This window comes from Ambystoma mexicanum, chromosome 5p (genome assembly GCF_040938575.1).
Source record: "Ambystoma mexicanum isolate Mex_15411 chromosome 5p, UKY_AmexF1_1, whole genome shotgun sequence".
Classification (NCBI taxonomy): Eukaryota; Metazoa; Chordata; class Amphibia; order Caudata; family Ambystomatidae; genus Ambystoma; species Ambystoma mexicanum.
The window spans coordinates 532,744,168-532,767,585 of record NC_090930.1 but is presented as its reverse complement, the minus strand read 5'-3'; positions in this window follow the sequence as shown (position 1 = coordinate 532,767,585).

The following is a 23,418-nucleotide window of genomic DNA, read 5'->3' as shown; positions in this document are numbered from 1 at the left end:
GAGAGCTCATAGATGTGTGTGTTGTTGTTTACATTGACGACATCCTCGTTTATTCTTCATCGGAATCTGAACATCGGAAACACGTGAAAATGGTCCTCGAAAGATTGCGTCAACACAAACTTTTCGCTAAGTTGGAAAAATGTGTTTTCAACGTGACTGAAGTTGAATTCTTGGGATTCATATTATCACCTGGCGGAGTGCGTATGGATTCAAAGAAGGTCGATGCAGTTCTCAAATGGCCATCATCATCCTCCGTAAAAGGTGTGCAAAGCATGTTAGGCTTCGCTAACTTTTACCGCAGGTTTATCCCCGAATTCTCTCGAATAGTCCAGCCCATCACTGCCTTGTTAAAGAAAAACAAACGTTTTGAATGGTCTACCGAGGCGGAACACGCTTTCCAGGATTTGAAGACTAAATTTATCTCTGCACCAATCTTAAAACACCCTCGCCCCGAACTCCCCTGCATCGTGGAAACTGATGCTTCAAGCCTTGCCATGGGGGCAGTTCTATCACAAAAGGACCCGGTAACCAATCAGTTGCATCCCGTGGCATTTTGGTCCCGCAAATTCTCGCCTCCTGAAATCAATTACACGATTACTGACAAGGAACTTCTGGCTATCAAGTCTGCCTTTAAGGCTTGGCGGCATTATCTGCTGGGGGCCCGACACACTGTTACTGTGATTACGGATCACCGAAACCTGCAATATTTGAAAACCGCAAAAGCCCAATCCTCTAGACAACTCCGTTGGGCATTATTCTTTGCCGAGTTTGACTTCATAATTACCTATCGACCTGGTACAAAAAACGGTAAAGCTGATGTCCTTTCTCGGATGGGAGTGGAAGAACACTTGATCAACCCTAAACCTGTACCAATCATTCCCGAACCAAGAATTCTGGGTGTAATCGCCACATAATCCATAGAGGAAGTTAAGGATAAAGCCAGGCAACTTGTAACTCCAGCAGACATACAGAATTGGCATCTGCAGGGAAAGGACTTTGCAGTAAAGGACAACTTATTGTATTTCCAAGAACGATTATACCTACCCAGCACAGATTTACAGAAAAAAGTAATCTCTTGTTATCACGATTCTTTAATGGAAGGACATCCCGGTATGGCCAAGACCTCAGAAAAGATCAAGCGCTACTTCTGGTGGCCGTCTTGGAAAAAAGATATCAGAGACTTTATAATGTCCTGTGGAGTATGCGCCCAAAACAAGAGTCAAAAGGAAAGACCAGCAGGCCTCTTACGCCCTATTGACATCCCACCTCGCCCTTGGCATACGCTTTCTATGGACTTCATCACCGATCTACCTCCATGCTCCGGATACAATACGATTCTAGTAATCGTGGACTTATTCTCCAAGATGGCGCATTTCATTCCGCTCAAAGGCTTGCCAACAGCAGCAACTCTGGCCCGAGAATTTCTCGAAAACATCGTCCGACTGCACGGTTTTCCTTCGGTTCTAATTTCGGATCGAGGTAGTCAATTTATTTCTCATTTTTGGCGAAGTTGCTGTCGGTCGGCTCAAATTGATGTGAGACTATCGACCAGTCACCACCCTCAGACCGACGGACAAACCGAGAGGACCAATCAAACTCTGGAACAGTATTTACGCTGCATGCTGCAACAAACTGAAAAAACTTGGAAAGACATCCTTTGGATAGCCGAATATGCCTACAATAACTCTGTCCATTCGGGAACTGGGAAAACCCTGTTTTTTCTTTTGTACGGCAGTCACCCTCGAACCTCGGAGTTGGATCCCCTCCAAGATCTTGGAACACCAGCAGTAGACTACCTGCATTCTACAATCACCCAAGCCTTTAAGGAAGCTGTTTCTCACCTTCAAAGGGCTAAAGAACAATACAAGAAAGGAGCAGATCAACATCGGAAGGAAGCCCCTCAATATCAAGTAGGGGATCAAGTCTGGTTATCCACCAAATATCTACCTCTAAAAGGGCCACGCACATTCAACCCAAGATACCTTGGTCCCTATTCCATCACTACCATAGTAAACCCAGTAGCGGTCAAGTTGGACTTGCCCCCGCACATGAAGATACATCCGGTCTTCCACGTCTCTCTATTAAAACCCGTGCAACCTCAAACCCGACTAACCAAATCTCCAAAACCTATCCTAGTTGATGGAGAACTCGAGTTTGAAGTCAAAAGCATTCTGGACTCCAAGATCTCCAAATCTAAACTATTCTACCTAATTGACTGGAAAGGCTACGGCCCCCAAGAGAGATCCTGGGAACCTGCTGAATATGTCCACGCTCCTCGCCTAATCAAAAGATTTCACCGAACATTTCCTGACAAGCCAAAACCCCCGGAGAAGCCCGGTTTGAGAGGGGCCTTGAGGGGGGGTACTGTCATTATCTCTGCTTCCAAAAGGTCAGGGTTTTCCCAACTCCCTTGGAAGCTGATCCATAACCCAGGTTCCGAGTGCCAACCAGTCCCAATTGGGACCTTTTGGACCCAGTCCTGGCGCCAGTGGCACCAGGCTCATAAATATGCCCAGTCCCAGCGCTGGAAGCGCCGGGCTCATAATGCTTGGGTGGACTTACCTGCAGCAGACCATGCTGCTTACTTGCCTGCCAGTTGAGTCTCTGATCCTCTTCTGTTTGGAACTACTTTTCCTGTTGGGTGGGGCAGGAGCCACTCCCTAGATTCAGAACACTGGAACTCTTCTGGAAAGCAGGAACTCTTTTCTTACCTAGGCGTGGCTGTGGAAGGAGACACCTAAGCACTACAGGAGGCTATTTAAACCACACCCGATGGATGAATCTTGCTTTGCGTTATTCTGCATCCTCAGCAGCAGAACGCTCATCGTGTCTTCTGCATCTGATCCTGGGCCTAAGGAAAAAGGTTTACCATTCTGAATCCAGTCTTCAGCAACACCTATAAAGACAAGAAAGAACAGGTTAGCATTACGGTCTTCAGTGACAGCTCTTCACTTACCTGGTCCATCGGCTGTCACCAACGCCTCGCGCTGCATTCCGGCATCTGAAAGACAAAGGCTTACCTACTCTTCGTGCGCTCCGGAGGTCTTCACACTGCATTCCGGCATCTGAAAGACAAAAGCTTACCAACTCTTCGCACGCTCCGGAGGCCTTCGGCGCTGCATCCCGCATCTGAAAGACAAAACAAGGTGCGTTTAAAGACATTGGGGAACTTTAATACTCACGTGCCATTACTCCTTTCCACATCTAACCCAGTGGGTATTCCGGCAACCTGCAGCCGCCCCGAACTTGTACCTGCAAAATAAAAAGACAGTTAGAGCGCATCGTGAAGCAGGCAACAAGCGCTTACTTACGTGCTTCCAGGCGCTTCTATTCATCACACGGGCTCCATCTTCAACTCACTTCAGCCCGCCATCCGCCATCGCCGGAACCCTGCAAAACAAGAGACATCATTACTAAAGACTTTAAAGACATTAGAATTACTCGAAACTTACCGTTCGTGCAGTAAACGACGGACAGCAGTCCTCTGAAGTCAAGAGGCCTGCTCCCCTTATCCAGTGAATAAACTGGTTACAGCACCCTGCCTCGAGGCAGATGGAGAGCACGGCGTTCACTTACCTAAGGTGAGAGCGTTAACCTTTGGGTTTCTACAGGAGAAGAGAAAGGGAAGAAGAGAGAGACATTCAATAACCCAGTTCATTAATCCCACATTTTCTATCTGCAGACATCTTACCCTTCGAGCCAGACATACAGTGCACAGAGGTCCGTCCAGCCCAAAGAGCCAGCCGTGTGTTACACATCACCTTTGAAGATACGGTATACGCCCAGTCAAGACCGGCGCCTCTACGGGAATCAGGTGAGCGTTACAGAATGCAAAGCCTACCACAAAACTCCCGTCCAGGCGCTATGGAAACCTCGGATACCGACCAGCTAGCCCAGTTACTTGGGGAACTAAGGGCAGAAGTGCATGCAGCCCGTCAGGAAACGAACGCTCTATGAAGGGAACTGACTATTTCCAAGGAGCGAACAGATGATCTCGCTAGACAATTGCTACAGTCACAAGCCGGACAGACCCCGTTACCCGCATCTGGGGGAAATCTTCCTTCTACATCCTCTATGAATCCAGTGCAGATCAACCTACCTGGGAATGTACCTCTGGCTCCGCCCGAACGATTTTCTGGTGACCCAAAGAGGTTTGCAGTATTTATCAATCAGTGCCGGTTGCATTTCTTATGCCGGCCAGCAGCCTTTCCAACTGATCAAGCTAAAGTAGCTTTCGTGCTTTCGTACCTTACTGGCAATGCGGCAGACTGGTCGATCCCTCTAGTAAATCAAGATGATCCGGTCCTCCATGATTTTCAAGCTTTTCAGCTCAGTATGGAAAAACTGTTCGCAAGACATTCACAGGGGCAGGCCTTGGACAATGAGCTTCTTTCGTTGCGACAAGGTAATCAAGACCTTTTGGCTTATATTGCGTCTTTCAACAGACTGATAGTGGAAACTCACTGGCCTGAGGACAAAAGGATTACGCTGTTTTATAGAGGTCTACGCGGAGAGCTCAAAGATGTGTTAGCCCAAGTAGTGAATCCCCCACAAGATTGTTCAGACTATATAGACTTAGTCATTCAAATAGATCACAGACTGCAGAACAGGAAGGCCGATCGTTCCAAGTTTGATGCTCGAGTATTTTCCAAACCGCCAACTCCTTCCAAAGGAGTAGACTCCGGGGAACCCATGCAAATAGGGGGTCTGAAAGGTCCTCTAACACAAAAGGAGCGGGAAAGGAGAAAACAGTTGCAATTATGCCTCTATTGCGGAAACTCAGAGCACTTTCTTCGAGACTGTCCGGTGAAACCTGCCAAGAAGGCAGTAGGAGCTGCAGTTACCAAAGTTACAAACTCTGAGCAGGGAAATAACCTCGCCCGACAAGAATAGAGGTCCTCTTGCCGAGCGTGAAAACCAGTTCCGTGACCTCGCATTTCATGATACCTATGGTCCTCATCAGCCCTGATAATCCGGATCAATTACATGCAATTGAAGCTTACGTCGACAGCGGTGCCATCGGCAATTATGTGGATCATGAAATAGTTTTGAGGATGAATCTAACTCTTTGTCCCAAGGCTGTAAAGGACGTCATTACTACGGTGGATGGTACGGAGATAGCCTCCGGGCCAGTAACGCATACCACTCAAGAAGTGACGCTAGTAAGTCAAGATGGACACCATGAGAAGATCGTGTTCGATGTGATCAAGGCCCCTCAGTTTCAGATTATTCTAGGAATACCTTGGTTAGAGAAACACAATCCTCTGATCGATTGGCGAGCAAGAACGGTCCAGTTTCCAGAATGTGTCTCTACTTGTCACCCTCCACCTGGTGTTGCACTGGCAGCAATTTCTTCAGAGACTCCCCAGTTACCTCCCGAATACCTAGAATACCAAGATGTTTTCCGGAAGGATCAGGCTAACTCTCTACCTCCTCATAGGTCTTATGACTGCCAGATCGACCTGATACCTGGATCTACCCCTCCTTGTAGTAGAATTTATGCCCTCACCGAGCCTGAGAACCTTCACCTTCGACAATACCTGGATCAATACCTGGCAAATGGGTTTATTCGTCCTTCCAAGTCCCCTGCTTCTTCAGCTTTGTTCTTTGTTCCAAAAAAGGAAGGAGACCTTAGAACTTGTATAGATTATCGCTCCCTGAACCAGATCACCGTTAAGAATAGATATCCGTTACCTTTGATCCCTGAACTCCTGGACCAAGTCAGAAAAGCATGCATATATACAAAGCTGGATCTTAGAGGAGCTTACCACTTGGTACGAGTAAAAGAGGGCGATGAATGGAAGACGGCCTTCCGCACCAAGTATGGGCTATTTGAATATCAGGTCATGCCCTTCGGACTTTGTAATGCCCCGGCCGCCTTTCAATATTCTATGAACGATGTCCTCAGAGAGCTCATAGATGTGTGTGTTGTTGTTTACATTGACGACATCCTCGTTTATTCTTCATCGGAATCTGAACATCGGAAACACGTGAAAATGGTCCTCGAAAGATTGCGTCAACACAAACTTTTCGCTAAGTTGGAAAAATGTGTTTTCAACGTGACTGAAGTTGAATTCTTGGGATTCATATTATCACCTGGCGGAGTGCGTATGGATTCAAAGAAGGTCGATGCAGTTCTCAAATGGCCATCATCATCCTCCGTAAAAGGTGTGCAAAGCATGTTAGGCTTCGCTAACTTTTACCGCAGGTTTATCCCCGAATTCTCTCGAATAGTCCAGCCCATCACTGCCTTGTTAAAGAAAAACAAACGTTTTGAATGGTCTACCGAGGCGGAACACGCTTTCCAGGATTTGAAGACTAAATTTATCTCTGCACCAATCTTAAAACACCCTCGCCCCGAACTCCCCTGCATCGTGGAAACTGATGCTTCAAGCCTTGCCATGGGGGCAGTTCTATCACAAAAGGACCCGGTAACCAATCAGTTGCATCCCGTGGCATTTTGGTCCCGCAAATTCTCGCCTCCTGAAATCAATTACACGATTACTGACAAGGAACTTCTGGCTATCAAGTCTGCCTTTAAGGCTTGGCGGCATTATCTGCTGGGGGCCCGACACACTGTTACTGTGATTACGGATCACCGAAACCTGCAATATTTGAAAACCGCAAAAGCCCAATCCTCTAGACAACTCCGTTGGGCATTATTCTTTGCCGAGTTTGACTTCATAATTACCTATCGACCTGGTACAAAAAACGGTAAAGCTGATGTCCTTTCTCGGATGGGAGTGGAAGAACACTTGATCAACCCTAAACCTGTACCAATCATTCCCGAACCAAGAATTCTGGGTGTAATCGCCACATAATCCATAGAGGAAGTTAAGGATAAAGCCAGGCAACTTGTAACTCCAGCAGACATACAGAATTGGCATCTGCAGGGAAAGGACTTTGCAGTAAAGGACAACTTATTGTATTTCCAAGAACGATTATACCTACCCAGCACAGATTTACAGAAAAAAGTAATCTCTTGTTATCACGATTCTTTAATGGAAGGACATCCCGGTATGGCCAAGACCTCAGAAAAGATCAAGCGCTACTTCTGGTGGCCGTCTTGGAAAAAAGATATCAGAGACTTTATAATGTCCTGTGGAGTATGCGCCCAAAACAAGAGTCAAAAGGAAAGACCAGCAGGCCTCTTACGCCCTATTGACATCCCACCTCGCCCTTGGCATACGCTTTCTATGGACTTCATCACCGATCTACCTCCATGCTCCGGATACAATACGATTCTAGTAATCGTGGACTTATTCTCCAAGATGGCGCATTTCATTCCGCTCAAAGGCTTGCCAACAGCAGCAACTCTGGCCCGAGAATTTCTCGAAAACATCGTCCGACTGCACGGTTTTCCTTCGGTTCTAATTTCGGATCGAGGTAGTCAATTTATTTCTCATTTTTGGCGAAGTTGCTGTCGGTCGGCTCAAATTGATGTGAGACTATCGACCAGTCACCACCCTCAGACCGACGGACAAACCGAGAGGACCAATCAAACTCTGGAACAGTATTTACGCTGCATGCTGCAACAAACTGAAAAAACTTGGAAAGACATCCTTTGGATAGCCGAATATGCCTACAATAACTCTGTCCATTCGGGAACTGGGAAAACCCTGTTTTTTCTTTTGTACGGCAGTCACCCTCGAACCTCGGAGTTGGATCCCCTCCAAGATCTTGGAACACCAGCAGTAGACTACCTGCATTCTACAATCACCCAAGCCTTTAAGGAAGCTGTTTCTCACCTTCAAAGGGCTAAAGAACAATACAAGAAAGGAGCAGATCAACATCGGAAGGAAGCCCCTCAATATCAAGTAGGGGATCAAGTCTGGTTATCCACCAAATATCTACCTCTAAAAGGGCCACGCACATTCAACCCAAGATACCTTGGTCCCTATTCCATCACTACCATAGTAAACCCAGTAGCGGTCAAGTTGGACTTGCCCCCGCACATGAAGATACATCCGGTCTTCCACGTCTCTCTATTAAAACCCGTGCAACCTCAAACCCGACTAACCAAATCTCCAAAACCTATCCTAGTTGATGGAGAACTCGAGTTTGAAGTCAAAAGCATTCTGGACTCCAAGATCTCCAAATCTAAACTATTCTACCTAATTGACTGGAAAGGCTACGGCCCCCAAGAGAGATCCTGGGAACCTGCTGAATATGTCCACGCTCCTCGCCTAATCAAAAGATTTCACCGAACATTTCCTGACAAGCCAAAACCCCCGGAGAAGCCCGGTTTGAGAGGGGCCTTGAGGGGGGGTACTGTCATTATCTCTGCTTCCAAAAGGTCAGGGTTTTCCCAACTCCCTTGGAAGCTGATCCATAACCCAGGTTCCGAGTGCCAACCAGTCCCAATTGGGACCTTTTGGACCCAGTCCTGGCGCCAGTGGCACCAGGCTCATAAATATGCCCAGTCCCAGCGCTGGAAGCGCCGGGCTCATAATGCTTGGGTGGACTTACCTGCAGCAGACCATGCTGCTTACTTGCCTGCCAGTTGAGTCTCTGATCCTCTTCTGTTTGGAACTACTTTTCCTGTTGGGTGGGGCAGGAGCCACTCCCTAGATTCAGAACACTGGAACTCTTCTGGAAAGCAGGAACTCTTTTCTTACCTAGGCGTGGCTGTGGAAGGAGACACCTAAGCACTACAGGAGGCTATTTAAACCACACCCGATGGATGAATCTTGCTTTGCGTTATTCTGCATCCTCAGCAGCAGAACGCTCATCGTGTCTTCTGCATCTGATCCTGGGCCTAAGGAAAAAGGTTTACCATTCTGAATCCAGTCTTCAGCAACACCTATAAAGACAAGAAAGAACAGGTTAGCATTACGGTCTTCAGTGACAGCTCTTCACTTACCTGGTCCATCGGCTGTCACCAACGCCTCGCGCTGCATTCCGGCATCTGAAAGACAAAGGCTTACCTACTCTTCGTGCGCTCCGGAGGTCTTCACACTGCATTCCGGCATCTGAAAGACAAAAGCTTACCAACTCTTCGCACGCTCCGGAGGCCTTCGGCGCTGCATCCCGCATCTGAAAGACAAAACAAGGTGCGTTTAAAGACATTGGGGAACTTTAATACTCACGTGCCATTACTCCTTTCCACATCTAACCCAGTGGGTATTCCGGCAACCTGCAGCCGCCCCGAACTTGTACCTGCAAAATAAAAAGACAGTTAGAGCGCATCGTGAAGCAGGCAACAAGCGCTTACTTACGTGCTTCCAGGCGCTTCTATTCATCACACGGGCTCCATCTTCAACTCACTTCAGCCCGCCATCCGCCATCGCCAGAACCCTGCAAAACAAGAGACATCATTACTAAAGACTTTAAAGACATTAGAATTACTCGAAACTTAACGTTCGTGCAGTAAACGACGGACAGCAGTCCTCTGAAGTCAAGAGGCCTGCTCCCCTTATCCAGTGAATAAACTGGTTACAGCACCCTGCCTCGAGGCAGATGGAGAGCACGGCGTTCACTTACCTAAGGTGAGAGCGTTAACCTTTGGGTTTCTACAGGAGAAGAGAAAGGGAAGAAGAGAGAGACATTCAATAACCCAGTTCATTAATCCCACATTTTCTATCTGCAGACATCTTACCCTTCGAGCCAGACATACAGTGCACAGAGGTCCGTCCAGCCCAAAGAGCCAGCCGTGTGTTACACATCACCTTTGAAGATACGGTATACGCCCAGTCAAGACCGGCGCCTCTACGGGAATCAGGTGAGCGTTACATAGGCTCCCCGGAGATCTAGCTTTGTATAAATGCAGGCGTTCTTAACTTGGTCAAGGAATTCCGGAATCAGAGGTAGGGGGTATCTGTTCTTTACCGTTATCTGGTTCAGGGCACGATAATCAATACAGGTTCTAAGGTCACCTTCTTTTTTAGGTACGAAGAACAGAGCCGAGGATGCAGGAGACTTTGATGGGCGGATAAATCCATTGGCCAGGTACTGGTCCAGATACTGTCGCAAATGAAGATTTTCAGGCTCGGTAAGGGCGTAAATTCTACTACAAGGGGGAGTGGCTCCGGGTATCAGGTCTATTTGACAGTCATAAGATCTGTGAGGAGGCAGGGTATTAGCCTGTTCCTTCTGAAAGACATCTTGGAATTCTTGATACTCAGAAGGCAATTGCGGTCCTTCGGATGTTGCTACCGCTAGGCCAATACTTGGTCGAGGATAACAAGTAGGTGCACACTTTGGGAACTGTATCGTCTTTGCTCGCCAATCAATTTGAGGATTGTGTTTCTCCAACCAAGGAATCCCTAGAATTACTTGGAATTGAGGGGCCTTGATCACGTCGAACACAATTACCTCCTGATGCCCGTCTTGGCCTAGTATCGTCACTTCAGTAGTGGTATGGGTCACTGGTCCGGAGGCGATTTCCGTCCCATCCACCGTGGTAATGACGTCTTTAACCACCTTTGGACAAAGAGGTAAGTTCATCCTGGAAGCCAATTCGCGGTCCACATAATTTCCAACTGCTCCGGTATCAATGTATGCCTTAATTGCATGCAAACGATCCGGTTGCTCTGGGTTTACGAGGACCATTGGCATTATGAAGTGCAAGGTCAAAGAACTGGTTTTTACGCTCGGCAAGCGGACCTCTACACTTGTCGGGCAAGGTCGTTTCCCGGCTCAGGCTTTTCAGAACTCTTATCAGAAGCTCCCACTGTCTTCTTAGGTGGTTTCACCAGGCAATCTCGAAGAAAATGTCCTGAATTTCCACAATAGAGACATAGTTGAATTTGTTGTCTCCTGTCGCGTTCTTTCTGGGTTAGGGGACCCTTTACAACCCCAATTTGCATAGGTTTGACGGCTTCAACTCCTTTGGTGTGACTTTGAGGCTTAGGGAACACTCGTGTTTCAAACCTGGATCGATCCGCCTTTCTGTTTTGTAGTCTGTGATCCAATTGGACCACCAAATCAATGTACTCTGAACAATCCTGAGGAGGATTCACTACCTGGGCAAGGACGTCTTTGAGTTTGCCACGCAAACCCCTGTAAAAAAGCGTGATTCTTTTGTCCTCAGGCCATCTGGTTTCCACGATTAGCCTATTGAATGATGCAATGTAGGTCAAAAGATCTTGATTGCCCTGTCGTAGGGAAAGGAGTTCGTTGTCCAGGGCCTGCCCCTGGGAATGCCTTGCAAAAAGTCTTTCCATATTTGCCTGGAAGGTCGGGAAATCACCAAGGATCGGGTCATCCTGTGTAACCAGAGGGATCGACCAATCAGCGGCACTGCCGCTAAGATACGAAAGCACAAAGGCTACCTTAGTCTGGTCAGTCGGAAAGGCTGCAGGTCTACAAAGAAAGTGCAATCGGCATTGATTTATAAACACCGCAAACCTTTTAGGGTCACCAGAGAAGCGTTCAGGCGGTGCCAATGGCACATTTCCGGGTAGGTTGATTTGAACAGGATTGGCTGAAGCCGCTGGGATATAGCTCCCTCCTGAATTAGGTAGCGGGGTTTGCCCCGCTTGTGTCTGTAATAACTGTCTGGCGAGATCATCAGTTTGTTCTTTTGATATTATCAATTCCCTCCTAAGGTCATTCGTTTCCTGGCGGGCAGCATGAACTTCAGCTCTTAGTTCCCCTAATAACTGGGCCAGTTGGTCTGTGTCGGAAGTTTCCATAGCGCCTGGGTAGGAGGTTATTGGTAGGCTTCGCGTTCTGTAACGCTCACCTGATTCCCACGGAGGCGCTGATCCGGGCTGGGCTGCTATCGTTTCTTCAATTGAGAAGCGTAGAGCTCGGACGACTCTCAGGACTGGGCTTCCTCTTATCGAATGTCTGACTTGCAGGGTAAGTTTTCTGCAGGTGGAAGAAAAAGGGTTAATCACCGTTTGATGGGATTCCTTCTCCCACCAATCGCCAGTTTCTCCCACAGCCTAGCTTTCTACTTGTCTCGGCGAGCTCTCACCTTAGGGGTATAAATGCTGGGCTCTCAATCCTGCGACTTATGCAGGGGTGCATGGGTTCCAGTTACGTCACTGGAGGTCCTCAAAGTCTTTTGTGGCCTTAGAAGTGGCACAGGTGCTGAGATGCCAAAAGGTGATGCCGCCGTTACTGCACGAGCGGATGCCAGTAGGTATAAAGAGTTTATAGTCTTGAAGAGATGGGCACCTTTAATGAAGTCTTTGCTTTGTCTTTTTCAGGTGCCTGGACGCTGAGGGCGTGGTCACTGAGAGCGCGACACGTGCGGTTGTTCGTAGGTATGGGAATTTCAATGACACCTCAAAAATGTCCCTTGTTTTCTGTTTTCAGGTCTTAAGATGTTGCGGGCGTTGTTCGTCCGTTGCCGTTGCACGTGCGAAGTACGTGAGTATAATGATCTGTGACCTTATTATAGCACCTCTAACAATGTTCTTTTCTTATTTGCAGGTGTCGGGACCTTGCGGATGCACCTGGGGAAACACATAAGTGTTAGGCTTTCTTGCAGTCTTTAATGGCACTTAATAATGTCTTTTCTTGTTTTCAGGTGCGGGGCTGCTGCGGTTGAAGAGATCGTAATACGCGCACAAAAGCAGGTAAGAAAAGTAAATGCGGACGCCTTCACTCGATTCCTACTTAACAATGTTCTTTGTCTTTACAGGTGCCGTTAGGCTGCTGAAGAGAAGGCCGCGAAGAATCCGTGAAAGCACAGATGGATCAGGTAAGCGAGCGCAACTGCGAACGTGTTGCAACTTGCTAACCTTATGTTTCGTTTGCTTGCAGGTTCTGCCGGTGTCTGGATTCCTGGATGGTAAGTATAGTTCTCGTGTCTTTCTTCCACAGGTTGCTGAGCTGAAGCTGGAGATGTCACTGGAATGCTGGAGCTGACTCGGTGAGCGTCCTGCTGCAGATGCAGAATAACGCGAAGCACGTTTTCCCAATCGGGTGTGGTTTAAATAGTGTCGGAGTGATTGGATGTCTTCTTCCTCAGCCTCGCCCAGGTAAAAGAGTTCCTGTGTTCCAGAGCTAAGGAGTGGCACCAGCCCCACCCAGGTAAGAAAGTAGTCCCAGTTCAGGGAATAGTTCCTCCCAGCAGAAGGTTGGGGACTTCATCCTGCCAGCATTTGCAAAGGTGAGTATGCAGCATGGTCTGCTACAGGTAGGTCCACCCAAGCACCTTTGCAAGAATTATGAGCCTGGCGCCCCTGGCGCCGGGACTGAGGTTCCTTATGAGCCTGGCGCCAAAGGGCCCCAATAGGGGTTTGCTGGAGCCGGGGACGAGGGTCGTGAGCCTGCTTCCGGGGATGCTGGGCTAGACTTGGCTTCTCGGGAGCAGTGCTCATGACATCTACCCAGACACTTCTGATATGGGAGCTATAACGACACGAAAAATGAAGGAGTCTGAGGATCCGTTAATTTACATACAGAATTTTCAAGACGCATGGGTACTCGAGACTCATGAATCTTGGAAGAAATCTATACCTGTGTTTTACCATATATTATGCCAAGGACTACCAGAGCCGGTACAGAAACAGCTCAAGAAACTGGTAGGAGTTGAGGCAAAACCTTGGGCAGAAATACAGCTGGCCATCGCACACTATTGCAGGCTGCTGCAGGAAAAGAATTGCAAAAAGGAAGTAACTCGAAAAGGTGAGAAAGCCAAATTGGTGCAAAAGAAATTGTCAAAATATGCTCTTGAAGGAGCCATGATAACTAGCGCAGTTGAATCAAGCATGCAGCAGGTGGCCAGTCCGCAACAGAATGTTCAGGGCACTGCAGGGTTTTACCCACGGGGAAGAGGATTTAGGTGAAGAGGATGGCAGAGCAATAAGGGAGGATTTAAGAATAACCAAGGTGGGTTTCAGAATATGCAAAGTGGAAATCAAGATATGTCAAACGGGCAAATAATCCAACCACCGCCAGTATGTTGGCTGTGTGGAATGACAGGGCACTTGGCGCGCACATGCAGAAACCAAGGCATGAGGCAGAATGGCCAAGGGTTAGGAGCAGGGATGGCGAATCCACCTGCAGTTTTACAACAGGGTGTTGCACAGAATCACACGATGCAACAACAAGCGCCAGGAGTTCAACAAGGAGCGCAACCTCAGAGCATGGGGAATTTTCCATAAGGACAATCCCAACAGGCACCAAAGCAGGTGTCACATACAACAAGCACAGGGCAGACCATGAACCCTGGAATGGGAAGTAACAATGGGAATGGGGGAAATCCACCAGCTCACAGTGGCCCAAAATTATATATGGATTAGGGCAGCTCACTGGGAGACCTGATGTATTCTATCCTATCAGTGACACCAGATCCTCAAAGGGAACCTAGGGTGGATGTCGTTATAGGGGATAAAGAATATTCCTTCTTAGTTGACACGGGTGCAACACGCTCGTGCATACGTGAAGGCAAGTTTTCCTTGTCCGGCGAAGCCATAAATACTCAGAGTTTCACAGGAGCAACAAGTCGAGTTCCCTTTACAAACGCACTTCCAGTCTCTATAGGAGAGTGCGAAATGAACGTGCCTTTACTACATTTACTACTTTACTACATTTTGGGTCGAGATCTGATGACGAAGTTAAAAATGACAATCTCGTTCACGGAGAAGGGCATAGTATGTTCCACTCCAGGAATGCACCACTCAAATATATGCAAGATAATTAATGCATACTCAGGACACACAGCCATGAGAGCTGTACCATTGGAGCCAGAAATCTTCGCATATGGTATGCGTGTGCTTATGGCAGGATTGCCAGGCCTCGCAGACAAGACTATGAGAACCCCTGATGAGTTCCTTTTTAGACCAAGAATACCGATGCACGAGGAGGAGAGACAAGTATTTCCCCTGATGATACACACAGCTGTAGTATGAGGGAAAGTAGCCTTGGTTGATGGTTACGATGACGAGGGCAGACAATGGTGCACGATAATTGCCATTGAAGAAGGATATCGAGTGACTGACGTCACCGATGATGATCTGTTTGAAGAACAAACAGACATAGGAGAGACAATGGTGGAAGTGAGTCTCACCTTTTGGGTGAAAATGATGAAGAGAGAGGTACCCCAGAGAATGATGTTGGCACTAAATCGTCCTGAGTATTTTGATGACGATATGGTCCAAGTGCCTGACCCAGTATGGACTACAGGCCCCTATGTCGTGGGCTACTTGAAGGGGGTTGGGCAAGTGAAGATTAAACTAAAACCAGGAGCAATTTTACCCAAAGCACAACAATATCCCATGTCCAGAGAGGAAGATGAAGGGATTTTTAAACCAATTTCTGCCATGATGGACCAGGGCATCTTAGTGTTGCCAGAGTCACCATGTAATACGTCAGTGTACCCTGTGAAAAAAAGTAAAGGGGGTCTTGGAGGCTAGTGCAAGACCTTAGGCCAATAAACAACATTGTTGAGGCTGAGCTCCCCCTAGTCCCTAACCTGTTTACAATCCTATGCAATATACCCATTGAAGCAAAGTATTTCACGGTGATTGACTTGAAAAATGCATTTTCTCAATCCCGTTGCACCGTGACTCACAAGATCTGACGTCATTCATGTTCAGACAAATGCGTCTGAAAAGCATGAGGCTGCCACAGGGGTATGTGAGTCTCCTTCTATTGTCAATAGAGTCCTGCAGATGGACCTGAGCAATATTGCGTTAGAAAGTATTGTCTTGCAATATGTGGATGACATCTTAATTTGCAGCACCACAGAAGAGCAATGCAGGCACGATTCTGTTCAGCTATTAACTATGCTGGTTGAGAAGGGATATAAGGTTGACAAAGAAAAGTTACAATATTGTCAACAAGAGGTGCTGTACATAGGCCAACTGATTTCACATGAAGGAAAGAGAGTGACCGCAGAAAGAGCTGAAGCCTTATTGAACACGGCTAAGCCACACACGATAAAACAAATGCAAAGTATCTAGCCCTATGCAACTATGTCAGGGCATGGGTCTTCGACTATAGCTTGTGCACTAAACCTTTACTTCACACCCTAAAGAAGGCCCAAGTAACCAAAGAAAAGATTGAATGGTCTGAGACCTTGGAGAAAGGATTTGATGAACTCAAAAGAGCTATTTGCACAGCACCAGTTCTCGGGATTCCTAATTTTGCAGAGGAATTCTACCTCTTCTCACACACAGATGGCAATGTTATGACGGCAGTGCTCACACAGAGAACCACATTGGGGTACAAGCCCCTGGCATACTACAGTGGGAATTTGGACCCAGTAATGAGAGGTCATTTCATGTGCAAACAAAATCTAGCTGTCGCAGCGTTCGCCATAGAGAAGGCTACAACCATTGTAATGGGATGCTAAATGACGTTGTACGTTGAGCACTCACTATTTGCCATTTTAGAGAAACCAAAAGGCACACTGACATCTCAGAGAGCTTCTGATTATGAAGTGATCATATCAAACCCATGGATTAAAATAGCCTGATGTAAAATAGTAAACCCAGCTACGTTTATAGCAGAGCCAGTCACTGAAGGAGAGCCGATCCATGACTGTGCAAATTATGAAGAATTCTATGATGAAATCCCCAGGGTGAAAGAAAATGCCTTGGCAGGAGGAGAGATCATCTTTATTGACGGGTCTTCCAGGATCGACCAAAATGATGGGCAAAGATACACAGGCGTTACTGCGATGAAGCACACAGCAAATGGAGAATTTTGAGTACTCCTTAGTGCACGAATACCATCTCATTATTCAGCAAAGGCTGCAGAATTATTGGTGCTGATACTCACCATTGAGAATCACGCAGACCAGGAAGTGACGGTGTACAGTGACTCCACCTATGTGACATTGACAGTGCACACAGGCCTAGCGCGCTGGAAAAGAAGGGGCTACCTCCGAGCGGACGGCATGCCAGTGCAGCATGCAGCCTGATTGGACATGCTCATTAAGGCACTACAGCTCCCAGTGGGCATAGCGGTCGTGAAATGCGCCGCCCACACATAAGGGACAGATTTTATCTCACACGGAAATCAAGCAGCAGACACGGAAGTGTATGGCATCCAAGTGTATGGCATCCAAGAGTGAGACGATTATGGCAGTGAAACTATCCATGTCAACAAGCGAATGATGGTCACACAGTCCATACCTATGGGTTACAACCATTTTGGGAAAACGCAGCTAATGGAACTCCAAGGGGAGGCACCACAGGAAGAGAAGAACCTGTGGAAACTTCGGGAGTGTTCTTTAAACCCCTCTGACAGCTTGTGGCGACAAGACAGCACTGGTAAACCGGTGATGCCTGTAGCCCTTTTAAAAATGCACTGGAGCAACTACATTACCCAGCTCACACGACAAAAGAGAATCTAGCAGCAATGCTCGCGGAAGACTGATTCATAACGAATTTAGCGGAGCACATTGCATTCTTTATGGTAAACTGTGTAATCTGCCATCAATTTACATCTGGGCACACATTAAAAGTACTGAGAGGAGTCATCCCAAGGCCAAATGGGCCTTTTCAGCACTTGCATGTCGATTATGTCGATATGATTCAAGTATGTAACGGGTACAGATACTTAATTGTTGTGGTGTGTCCATTCTCTAGATGGATAGAGGCAGGTCCATATACACACCCAGGCTGCACCTGTGCGGACAAATTTCTAGTGAGGGAAGTGTTTCCCAGGTGGTTGGTATGCGAAGTCATGAGATCAGATAACGGCCCTCCCTTTGTTAATTCAATATTTGAGCAGATTAACTTGTTGCTTGGTATAAAGCACAAGTTCTCGTCGGCGTATCATACAGAAAGTAATGGGATCTGTGAGAGAATCAACGGCTTATTAAAGGAAAGGATAGCCAAGTTGAAGCTTACTCTAAGAAAGGGATGGTTGCACTGCCTTCCACTGGCACTGTATGCTCTTCAGAACCAACCCGGCTCCGAGCATCATCTTACGCCACACGAGATAGCTACAGGAAGAAGAATGAGAATTCCCTTAACACCCCGAGAGCTAGATGTGATGCCCAGTCAACAGGAGATGTTTTAGGGTCTGAAATGCAAATCTATCTGAACTACATGACATCTTGCCTTACTGTAATTTCAGACCAGCTGCAGCGACGACGAAAAGGGTGCAGAGCAACTCAGAACGCAGAAGGAGATACTACAACAGCCAAGATTTAACGGTCCATTCACAGTAGGGGAATGTACTCCATCCGCAGTGAAACTGCAAGGAAGAAGAGCTTGGAGTTTTCTCGGCGACATCAAACCATACATCGGAGAAGGCCCCCTGCCTGCACCACAATGAGAGGAATCAACGAGCGACGGGGAAGAACCACAGCACGTGCAGACAAGATCCATGATGAGGAAGAAGGACGCAGCCAAACGAAGACAAGAACTTTTTGCAAATTGTGGCTTAAATTGGACACTTCCTCTAAGCAAAAGGGGATAAGGACATAAGAAACGGACACTCTGTGCATCCTAGTTTCAGGGTGAAGAAGAAAAATACATACATAAGCCACAACATAGCCTGTGAACCTTGAACTATTGAACTAAGACATACTTAAGTCACGATAAAGAAAGAACATGCCAAATTTTGACCAAGAATACTTACATTGGAAGCAAATCCAGTATCCCAACTCGTTTAACACAGAGACACTATTCGGAATCACTCATGGTGTTCCACAGTAGAGACATTACAAAAGACGTGGTCACCTATTTTCACCAAGTGCTAAGATCATACCCATCACTGGTAGGAAGGCTCACCAGTGTCACTGACTTTCTACAAGATCCAGAAAACAAGAAGACCATATGACAACTCCTCACTGTAATTGCCAAACAATTTACTCTACTCCCTGAGTACAGTGAGAAGGGACCAAATGTACCCATCACAGGCGGAAATAGATGAGCTCATCAACACACTATTCTTTCGCATAATCGAAGATTGTCCAACTATTGTCAGAAGAACAACAGATACACTTACATTTCTTCGAGATCCAACAAATACAGAGAACCTGAGTCGTCTCCTAAATACCATATTTTTTTTGGTTGCACTCCACGTGACCGTACAGTGCAGACAGTGCCTACATTAAAACAGCACAACAAGACAGATGTCCCTGTGACCAGAAGACAGCAGATTGGCACACAATGTCCTTTTTCATCTAGTAACTGACTTTCCAGAGCTAGTGGGAAGACCAATCGATGTTGACGTCCTCACCTTTATCAGAGATCCAGCTAACGTTGCACAGATGGGAATGCTCCTGCATGGAATCATGCTCCAAGTGGAACATTCCAATAATCAGAGGAGCTACCTAAGGAGATTTTAAGAAACCTTCTGTCGAGGGACAGATCGAGGAAGCAAAGCCAAGAACTTCATTTGTTTTACCTGTTGTTATTTTTCCCTATTCTCACACACTGATCAAGTACAATATGTCCTCAGGACTAAATCAAATCTGAGGCGTGGACTGGGAGCTGACCTACTTTGAACATGCACAGTAAGGAGGCTCACCGAAGTGTTCATTGATTTGTTTTTCCATAGTCTAGTAAAGGAACTGTATCCTGAAATAAGATACAATTTGTCACCTGCAAGAGGGAGGACACTTCTGAAAAACCAGACACTTTTAAACCGCAGAACTTGAAAGACGATATTGGTTAAGGAAATACAATAGGTTTGCCATTTTGAATGATCGAGATGGGGGTCCAGGGCAGCAATCTGGTCCTCCCACAAGAAGAGAGGCACCCACACTTCTCTGGAAGAAAATGTTGCCGCCTAACGTATAGAACCATAATGTACCTATGCAACATATTCATCATTATTTTGTTATCTTTAGCGATCAGAACGGCATTCTTTATTCGTACACAAAGCGTTCCAATTCCAGTGCACCCACCTGATGCTATACGCATGAGGCCCACAAAAGCGCCCAGACCTTATATAGTCATTCCAGACCCTAGAAGATCTGATGGTGGAGTGAATGAATTTGAAATGAATGTGACTAGTAATGATACACAAACACCTGTGGCAACAAACAAACAGAAAAGCCAGAGACAGGGTCGGCAAGGAAGGATGATGAAAGATTACTGACAACCACACACACGCTAATACTGAATGCACACCCAACAAGCCTAGTGTCAATAGCAGAAAAACCACAAGTCAAAGCCTCAGCCGCCTAACATATAGAACCATAATGTACCTATGCAACATATTCATCATTATTTTGTTATCTTTTTAGCGATCAGAACGGCATTCTTTATTCGTACACAAAGCGTTCCAATTCCAGTGCACCCACCTAATGATACACGCATGAGGCCCACAAAAGCGCCCAGACCTTATGTAGTCATTCCAGTCCCTAGAAGATCTGATGGTGGAGTGAATGAACTTGAAATGAATGTGATTAGTAATGATACAACGACACCTGTGGCAACAAACAAACAGGAAAGCCAGAGACAGGGTCGGCAAGGAAGGATGATGAAAGATTACTGACAACCACACGCACGCTAATACTGAATGCACACCCAACAAGCCTAGTGTCAATAGTAGCAAAACCACAAGTCAAAGCCTCAGAGAAGAGACTGCCTACTATGAGAAATCCCACTACAAGCAAAGTGAAGAGACAAATGGAGGAAGCTGAACCCTAAAGAAACAAGAGGAGCTAGGGAATCAACCTGCAGAGACAGCATGGACAAATCCATATGTTCCAACAAAAGGGACAAGTACAAGCTCCACAGTACAGCCATACACTAAACCATTGCCAGCATGGGTACAAATATTCCTAGCCAGAGAAAAGGAACTATACCAGGAAAAAGAAGGAGCTGTCAGAATTAGGTCAACTCAGATGGCACAGATGAGGAAGCCTGCACCATGGACCAGAATACCTGAGAACCCTCCAGCAAGAAAGAGCCATACAGATGCATTCAGAGATGTAGTAATAGCAAACTACATGAAAACCTTAAAAATCAAGAGAAGTATGCATGGAGATGACAGTGAACTGAACGACTACCTGGACAGCACAGCACATTTGGGGAATAACATTTGGTACCAGCAAATGAAAGAGGTTGGAAGACGAAGTTCAGAAGGAGAATGCTTAGTCTGTGCACTCCTACCATACAGCATGGGGAAGTCCAAGATCTTCGTGGCTGTAGAAATTGATGTTCAGACAGCACACTGTCTTTCACACGTAGCCATGTGCAAAACTAGAGGCCAGTTCATGGGAAGTGACACTTCTTTAATATGGGTATCTGAACCAGCCTATGCCGATGAAGATGATTATGTTCAAGATATCAAGACAAGAAATAGAGCTCCATCTAGAAATAAGATGGGAAGTGAACACAAGACTAAACGTCCAAGGAAAAACTCCAGAAGAGGCAAAACATTGGAAAAACAGAGGCCAAATGCAAATTTGGCGAACAGTGCTTTCAGCAGACGAATGGGAGAAAGGAGTAGTGATTTGCAGGGCATGGATGGTCTTTGGAGCCTGCAAAGAAGCAATCGAAAATTCACAAAGACTGCGCAAACCATTATGGCCAAAACTTGCAAAACCTCTGACATGGGCCGAAGACAGAGGAGGACCTTTGCAGATAGTACCACTGGAGAGTTTGAAATTGTGCTTCAGAAATAATGGCACAAGAAAGATAGGAGAGAATCTGAACTGTGGATGAATTTTTGATGCTCCAGGCATGATGCATGGAACTGCAGTGATCATGGACCATTATTGGGCAAGCGGATCCAAAGCATACATCAGACTGCCAAAGAACTGGTGAGGCATATGTACCATACAGAACGTCCATGTTTCAGCATTGGTAATCCCGAAAAGTGACCTGAATATTGACAGTTTCCCAAAGCAGACGCTCACCTAAGAAAGAAAAGATCTCTGGAACTGATAACTCGAATGAAGAGAGTAAATTACTTCTCTGCTAAATCAGAAGATGCCTTTCATCCAATCCCATATGAACACAGGCTGTTTAGCCTCACCTCATCAGTGTTCACAACTATTTTTATGCCAAGAATCCAAGTTGGAGTAAATACCAAATGGTTACAGATAACCAGATGGGAATTGCTACAGACAATCAACACGACCATAAAAGGATTCAATGCAATTAAGGAAGAGTTAAGAGCAATCCGACTGATGACAATCCAGAACAGATATGTCCTTGACATGATCACAGCTATTGATGGAGGAGTTTGTGCAAAAATTGGAGAATCCTGTTGCACATTTATACCATCTCACGACGAGGAAAATGGAACTTTAACAGAAGCAATAGGTATGCTGATAAACCTGCAGAACCAGATGATCAATGAAACGGACGAAGTTGATGATGACAGCTGGTGTGGATTACTATTTTCATGGGTTCCACAGTGGATTGCAGATGCATTCAAGTTCTTGGGAGCCCTGCTAATGATGATACTGCTGGGATTTTGTGTTAGCAAGATATTAATCTCACAATGCCAGAAAACTGCAAATAAAGCAATAGGGATGAAGATCATAATTGATGTCAAGCAAAGATGGAAACCCAAAGACCTGACTGATGAAGAAATAAGAGACCTTGTGAAGGCCAGCGTTTACACACCAGAAGGAACAAACTTTCTCTATCCCAGGAAACGCAGAAATTATGTGGGAAGATGGATTTACTGCAGTCCAAACGGACAATGTCAGCTAATGACATGGATTAAAGACGAACATGTAAGGACAGCAGGAAACCTAAAAGGAGTAATAAAGATATGGTCTCCAAAAAGACACTTCTTCAAGCCATCATGTACAGACCCAGAAGACGAAAAAGAAATAAACCCAGATGATGAGGTAAAAATTAACAAAGCAGAACTAAGTAAGGGGAATCCAAAGGAGGAAGTGGAAGTGGTTGATGAATTGCCCAGAGGGGAGAGTGTAGAGGAGGTCCCAAATAAAGCCTGCACTCCAGTCATCCATTTTGAAGTACCAGGAGCGTTTGTAAAAAGATATGTGACATATGATGAACAGGTAAACCAGTAGAGAGCCGCAGTAGGGCTCTGTCCAGTACCTATCAGAAGAGCAACACCTACTGAAGTCCCAATAACCAGACAACCCTGGACAGTAAGGTATCCATTGAGAAAACCCTACCAGCAAATGAGACGAAATGAAGATTGCCACAGTACTGTCCCGAAAGAGACCAAAAAGGCCTTAATGGAAGACGAATGGTGACATCACAAGGGCCCGGACTGACGTAAAGATAGAAGAAAATGACGACCAAAGGATGACGCAAAGAGAAGAAACGCCAAGAATAAGGATATCGCGAACCTATAAGATGAGAACGATGATGAAATACAAAGAAGATTAAGCTGTAAGCAGGATGACAATGCTCAACCAGCTAATGCATGTACATATGCTGTAACCGCAAGAAGCTAAGAAAACAGTGCGGCTTGCTATGCTAAGTAGAAGAATAGACCGGCAAGCGCCATTGTACATAATCTACCTCAAAACAAAGCACAGTATTATAAGTGAAAGTCCACTTTTGCACGAAAAGCAAAACCAACTCGGGTTACTAAAAGCCACAAGACAAGATTCAT